Source organism: Vitis vinifera, chromosome 3 (assembly GCF_030704535.1).
Source record: "Vitis vinifera cultivar Pinot Noir 40024 chromosome 3, ASM3070453v1".
Lineage (NCBI taxonomy): Eukaryota > Viridiplantae > Streptophyta > Magnoliopsida > Vitales > Vitaceae > Vitis > Vitis vinifera.
Genome location: NC_081807.1, coordinates 15,116,755 through 15,124,494, shown reverse-complemented (window position 1 = coordinate 15,124,494; position 7,740 = coordinate 15,116,755).

The window sequence follows — 7,740 nt, the reverse complement described above, 5'->3', positions numbered from 1 at the left end:
AGACGAAGGACCTTTATCTTTAATCAACTTTTTTTATTGATTGGGTACTAGATGAGGGTGGATGAGTTTTTTTGTATCCCCTCTTCTTTTTGGTTTATGCTTTGAGGTGCCTCTTGTATACTCCTTGTATGCTTTGGGTTGACCAATGAGAGCTTAATTTGGACTTAAAAGGCTTTTTAATTGGCATGGAGCCTGGAATCCTTATTTTGGGATTCTAAAATTTATCATATGTCATACTTGTTGACCAATTGATAACCATTACATCTACTAGTTTGCAGTATTACATGTCTCCTCAAATGTTTTACCCTTGAACCAATCTTGTTATACTTATAAACTTGTGAGTTTACTGAGAAAGAAAGTTTATTTACATAATTTTTCCAATTTTTCTGATGAGAGTTTCTTGAGCTGGTGGAGGGTATGTAGTGAAGGACACCATCCTCCATTCATTTATCAAATGGCTTTCTTGTTTAGCTTTTTCCTATCATCCCTCAAGCGTGTCTAATTTTGTATAGTCTCTTCTAACATTGTATTGTTTTTTGCTCCATATTACTCTTGTAGTACAAATCATCATCCATTTTTTATTTCCAAATCAGCCAACTGCTTCTATTGAAGTGAACCATACATCTTGCACTAGCCTCCATCATTTAGAAGGAATCATCAAACATCAAAATCAAGCCTACACTGGAACCAAGGGCTCTTGTACCACTTGTAAGGAAACCAACCTTATCCTGTTTAAGTGAATATCAACGAAAAAACTGAACCATGTGGAAGATAAAGCTATAATAAGACACTGAACAGGTGGGGAACCCATCAATATAAAGTCAGAACACCATAGGATCAAGTCTGGATGAAACTTCATTTCTCCATAATAATGGGATTTGAAAGAAAAATGTTTTCTTTGGACTTAGCCATGGGTGAATAAACTGTAAGTGAACATCACTCTTGGATTTGACCAAACACTTGACAAGATTGTGAACAAAAAGTTCTCTAAATATGTGCTGAAAAAGCATCTTCTAGACACACTGCTATTGATGCTGACCTATAACCCCTAAAATTACGGCCTAATTTTGTAGAAAATGATGAAATTGGTGGTCAAAATGGGCTGGTTTTCCATTTCTTCCTTAATGTGACTTTGGACCTTACAAGAGTGCTGAAATTTTGAATGGGCAGAGTTTCTAAGATGGTGGTGCGATCCTTCTTTCATGAGAACAAGCCCAATTTTGAAAGAGAGTCAAATCATGCACTAAAAGATCTCCACCTAACCACCACCCTTTCTTCTCATGCAAACCAGACTAGCTGTGGAGATAAAACAAAAATAGAAATGAAATTGGAGTGTTCCTTTCAAGAAAATCTTTTGAGTGGATTTCTCCAACCTAAGACAACCCTTTCCTTTTGTTTCTTCATTCAAACCTATTTGTTTCCCAATCCTCCACACTAGGAAGGAACAGCTAATACAGTAGCCTAACTGATACATTTCCCTTTTTTTTTTTTTTCTTTTTTTTGATAGGTAAATTTTTTGTCCATATTGGGACTTGAACTTGGTACCACCCACAAACCCCCTAACCCTTTACCACTTGAGCCAGGCCTCAAGAGCAAATGATGCATTTCCATTTTTGTTCTTTACCAATTGATGTCTATAAAGATTTTTTAGAAATTTATAAATGATATGTCTTCTTCATTGCAGGTATACATTGCGGAATGCTGAATATAGACTCTGTCTTGAAAGAAACCTTGATATTTATGAAGGAAATACTGAGAAGCAAAGACCAGAAATATCTAAATCTGATGAGCTAGAGATGTCGTTTGACAGTGCGGATGTAAATAAATCTGGTAAACATGAGCTATCATCTAAATCTGAAGAAGATACCGAAAACCCATCAGAGGGTCTTGGTATTCAAGGCCTTGGTGAAATGACAGCTGAAGCTCAGCAATATATATTCTTCATTTACAGACTCAATTATCTTCTATCAAAAAGGTAACAATGGCATTTTAAGAAACTATCTGTGGTGGTTGAGTAATTAAATTTCTTTGTCAAATTGAATTTCATGATATATTGACTCTAATTAACAAAAATATGCTATAGTGCACCTTGTTGGCATTTTAACAACATTAAAGCTTCTCAGTTTATGTTTTCTTCATACCAAAGTTTGGACATCCTGTTTCTTATGATAAATTTTTGGATATCTCATTTAAAAGGGTGGTTGGGACAATCCATCTAGCAAAATGAATGTGAAGCTATGTGCTCTAAGTTGTGCATGTCTGGGTGGTTGATTAGAGCTAATGCTGATCTTATGTCATTTTATTGCTTTCTATTTCACTCCAACTTGTCTAGTAGTTCATGGCCATGATTGGGGTCGGAGGACATCTGTGAAGACAATTAGCAATGTTATAAAATTCACAGCGTAAAATAGGAATAAATATTTTAAAAAGGTTCCTAACAAAGGTGCTGCATTCATATTTTTTACTTTCTATAAAGTCGTGCCAAAAGTGAAGCGGAAAAGAAATAGTAAAAGTGATTCGTCCCTTGACGGTGCCATTTGATTCTAGTTCCCGGACGGGTGTTATCAACAAAATTTATAAAACCTAAATCACCGTATACTAGGGTAGCATGGCTCTAAGATCGTCCATAGGGATGGGTTTTCTTTGTACAAGTGACTTTAGTGAAGGTAATGAAATGGTGCTTTTCCTTATGAAAATTAACTTTTAAAGAAAATGGAATTTTAGTTGAAAAGGTTGATTTTACGTTAAGCAAAAATACAGTAATTGAAGTTAACTACAAAGAGAAGGTCCCTTGGAGCTTTAGGTCACTAGGATCAAGTTCCTTAGGCAAAGGAGGAGATTCCAGATCTTTTCCTCGCATTAGGGACAATAACATAAAGAATGGTTATCTCCCGAACCGGTTTTGTATTTAGCAATTAAGATTTGATCCAAAGAGTTCATGAAAAAATGGTAGTTGCTTTCCATTAATGGCTTCAAACACTGAAGACCCTCACCTTGAACCACCTTCCAATGGCTCGTACTTGATAACTAATAGACATCCATGGATCTAGCAATAAGCATCCATTGAATCTGAAAAGCTTACCAAGTATTGGCCATTCAAAGTGATTCTAAGGGATTTAAAGCTAACCCTTGAAATAAAAACCATTAATGGTTACCAACTACCTTCATTTAAAGCAAGGAAAACTCTCACCTTTGCATTCGGGTCCTTCACCTAAATTCCATCACTCCAAGAAATGTGAAACTTAGCCACTCATCCCCTGAGAAATCATCCTTAGAGGTTGTTTGGCTAAAAAGAAAATGAAAATGAAAACAAAATGAGAAGGAAAGGCAAAACAAAGGCTTTGTAAATTACTATGAGATTTTTACAAGTGAATTCTATATATCCTTTAAGATTATGATACAAGGGATATATAGAGAGAGGTCTTTTTAAACCCCCTTTTAAAGTTCCTAAATACAAAATCCTATCATTGGTTGATTACAAGGAGAAAATAGGAAATTACACAAATATCTGGAGATAAAAATCTAACTGAGTCGGTGCATAGGAAGATTTCGCAAACCATGCTAAATTTCGCATGGTGTGCGAAATTTTGCACTGGATGCGAAATTGTCTTTCACTCAGTCCTATAGTTGCTCTTCCTCTTGATTTTCGCATAGACATGCCAAATTGCTACATGCTGGATTTCTTTCTCTGTTTTTCTTCCTTGCATCTCTGATTGGCTTGGCAACATATTGCCAAGCTTGGCAAAGGCTATGAAGTGCTCCAAAGCTTGGAATTTTCATGCATGTGAGCTTCAACTTGCATTGTCATGGATTGCACAAAATTCTCCCTCACTCTTGGTTTGTTTCAATGATAAAAAAGCTACCAAAAACACCAAAACTTGCCAAAAACTGATTAGTAACCCTTGCTAGGTTCCTTAATGTGCCAATTTAGTTAAAAGTTATTAACTACTACTCAAAAGTGTTTAAAATAGTTAATTTCAAGCTATAAAAGAGCACTTTTTGAGTAGTAATCACTCCCCCCAACCGACATATTGCTAGTCCCTTAGCAATGAAAGAGAGAAAAAGAAAATTAGATAGTAAAATAATTTACAATATCATGCTAATCACTCCAAAAAATTTTCAAGTGGTATGATGCGGATCATACTCTCTCATGGAACATCAAAGAGGCAAAACCCAACCTTCAACAAGAGTCATCAAATCTCTTGCCTAAGCACAATTTATAAAGAGTAGGCATTATGAAAATTTAAGCATCAAAATAATTTCCACTCCCAAAGGTCCAATCCTTAGTCTTCCACAAAATCTAAGTGTTATGCTTATTAGTTTCCGATTATAGTATGTCGAACTATTCTCTTCCCCCAACCTAGTTCTTTCCCAAACCTTAGCAAACTGACCAACCTCCAATAGGCTAAGAACATACCTCCTTTATTTCACAATTTTTTTCATTGTAGGAGTGCAATGCTAAAGGTATTGTTTTCTAAAGTGTCCATGTAACAGGGATCCATTGATGACTCCCAACCAATCAAGGTTTAGGGCATCAAGCTTTAAGGATCTTTTGACCACTAACTCCTCAAATTTCACCCCGGACTTTTGAGATTGAAATTCAATACCTAAGCACCTACAATATGCTAAACTCCGCCTATTCACCCTTGTAACAAGCATTGAGGTTGGTGACTCCCAACCAATAAAGGCTTAGGGGACCGAGTTTTAAAGACTTTTGCCATATACCCCTCGAACCTTGCTCGGGTTTCAAGGCAAGTGTAACATTTTGTTTTTTTTTTTGTTTTGTTTTTTTTTTTGAAGACTCATTAGCCTTTTATAAGGTGTCCTAACACTATTAAAATGAGGTCAAAGGTACCAAGTCAAAATTTTCCTAAGTTTAGGGGATGAGATAGTTTTTTATCTTATAATCAGAACCTAATGTGCACAGTGTGTGGTAAGATTAAAGTGGAAGAAATAAGGTTGAATTCAATAGGAGTTTCAATAATTCATCAACCTCAATAAGCATAAAACAAACTCTAAGATTCAAGTAAAAAGGCAAGAACTCAATTTCTCCCATTTCATTTTGAGAATTTTTCCTTAATAACCATGGAGAGTAGAGTAAACACTTTTAAAATTAAGAAAAAAGTAACTAAATTAACCAATTAACCTAGCATTATTAGCAAAACTTCCTTCCTTAACTCTCCCCCCAACCAAGATCAACATTGCCCTTAATGTGTCAAGAGCAATTGAAAATAAAGAGAGGAAATGATACCTCCTAAGTAAAATGGAGTCTAAGTGGTATAGGAGAAACCACATGATTAAAAAAAAACAAAAGAGTAATGAGTAGAGGAAATAGAAAAATGCCAAGTATAATAAAAAATGATGTCTATATATTAATCTAAGAAAGTACAATATGAGATATCATCAGGTAATACATCCAATCCCAGAATATAAAGCATCAAAACAAGGAACAATCTCCACTAATATAATATGTAAATACAATAAGATAAAGAGATGTCCTATGATCAAGTAATGCCGGCCTCAGGTGGAGATGATGTATCCTTAGGTGTAGCTGTGACTGTGTCAACTATCTGAGGCTCATCTTGAGGATCATCTGAAGCAATGGAATCTGTGGTGGCCTTCTAAGGTGGCAGGATGTGGACCTCTGTTGTGGTAGTGTCCTCAGGTGGAATAGTATCCTTAGTTGGAGCTAAAGGCTTTGATGACTCAGGAAGGTCAGGCTGAGGTGGAAGCAGAAGACCTAGGTGCTTCTGGATCTGGCGAAGTATAGCCATCTACTGGTCCTGCTGGGAACGCATCGCAGCCATCTGTTGGAAGAGAGCAGTATGTGTGGTGGTCAGTGTTTGCAAGGTATGTACAATGCCGCGAAACTTCGAAGCAGATATGGTGATGAAAGGCTCGAATGTAGTAGGAGCAATAGGTGGAATAGTAGAAGTCATAGGGGGAGCAGCAGAAACAACCTTAGGCATGGGCACTGGTGGTATAGTCTCTATCAGAAGCTCGCCCTGCTCTGTAGTTACTGGAGTAGACTGTGCCTGCTTAGTTTGTGGGGGCACTAGAGGTGCTACCATAAGAGGGGCTCCTAGAGGTGCAAAATAGCCCACCAACTAATTCCATTTGTCAAGAGTGAATCGCTTTCGACAAAGGCGGCGACACTCGTGCTGAGGCTCAGTAGGAAAACACATATGCGCCAAGATCTGGCAATGCAACCTCAAGAAAAGCAATGGAATGATGTTTGCCCTCTGAAGCTTCTTCCTATGGACTTTCTCCTCAAAGTAGACGAGAGAGGCCATGATCAAGTGGTATGGGCCAAAGTAGAAGCTTTCTGATATGCGGAATAAAGCATCCAAGATAGCTCATCGCCTCTATACCGAATGTTGTAGGGGAAAGAGGTTGGAACGTAGTACCACATTTACGAGGAGCATCCTAGGTGGAAGCTTTTTTCGAAGAAGGATCGAATCTGTAGAGGTCTCCCTAGATAAAATGTGGACCATGTCCCTCTGAGATAGTGGGGACCACTGGCGGAAAGCAGATGGATCAATTGGCTCGAAAGGAATCTGTAGAGCCTTGGCAATATGTTTGGCCTCGAGGGTACCATGGCGTTCATCAATGGTGAAGTGAATCGAGGTAGGACTCGAAACGCCATAAGTAGTCATGGACTAGTAAAAGTCTAATGCTACTCTAGGATAAAAGAACTCATAAGGAGTCATCAACTACTCAAGATGGTACCTCTGTAGTAGGCCATAAGAGTCTTGGAGCTTAGGCTGCTGTCGGAATGCCTCCTGATCAAAATAGAACTTCGAGTGGAAAGGTCTCGATCTACAATCTGAGTTGCCCTCAATGGGCGGTGTTGTGAGCATCGGGCGTCTGATAATAGACTTCGGTGACATGTCAGAAGGAAGCTCAGTATCGGCGCGAGGCTCAGGCTGTGAAACTCTAGACGACTCGCTTGGGCCTGAAGTCCTGGCCCTCTTGGCAGGAGGGAGCTGCACTGAACTCTCAGGGCGCGAAGCAGTCACCCCTGGTGTAGTAGTTGCTCTCCTAATCTCATACCTGCATTGTGGAGCAGAAAAGGCGGGACAGTAGGTGGTCCACCCTCAGAGGTGGAATCTACGGGGCCTCTATGGCCTGAGATGGCGAATGGCGAGCATCCTAAGAAGAGAAGGCTCTCTGCCTCAGAGTGCGAGTCGACGAAGGGGCAGTAAGAGCTCCTCGGGTCTGCACCATATGGAAATGGAGAGATGGGAGAATGGGGAAATGAAAGGACGGAGAAGTGAGATGCACCCAGGGGGGTGGTGCGTTGAATGGGAGAGGGACGAGGTGACACTGTGTAGAAATGAGGTCGCAAGGTGGCAGAGGGATTCGCAATGGGAGGGTGCTTTCGAAATGGGGGCATGGGAGGGATTTAAAAAGAAATTCGCAGAGCCCCTTTGGTTTTGGAGCATGACCATTGGGTTTCACACAAGACTGTTGGGTTTTGTACACGCCCTTTTGGTTTTCGTACAGTGTGCGAACTGTGGAAATGGGTGGTGGGTGTGCAAAATGGGTTCGTAGACCCCTTATATTTTTGCACTGTGTGTGAAATAAGAAAATGGGGTTGCGAAATAGGTTTGCAGACCCCTCATATTTTCGCATTGTGTGCGAAATGGGAAATTTGCCCATTTTGAGGAGAGACATGAATTTTGCATGCCCTGTGATATTTTCACAAGGGTGTGCGAAATGCCTTAGTGCATTTTTCTT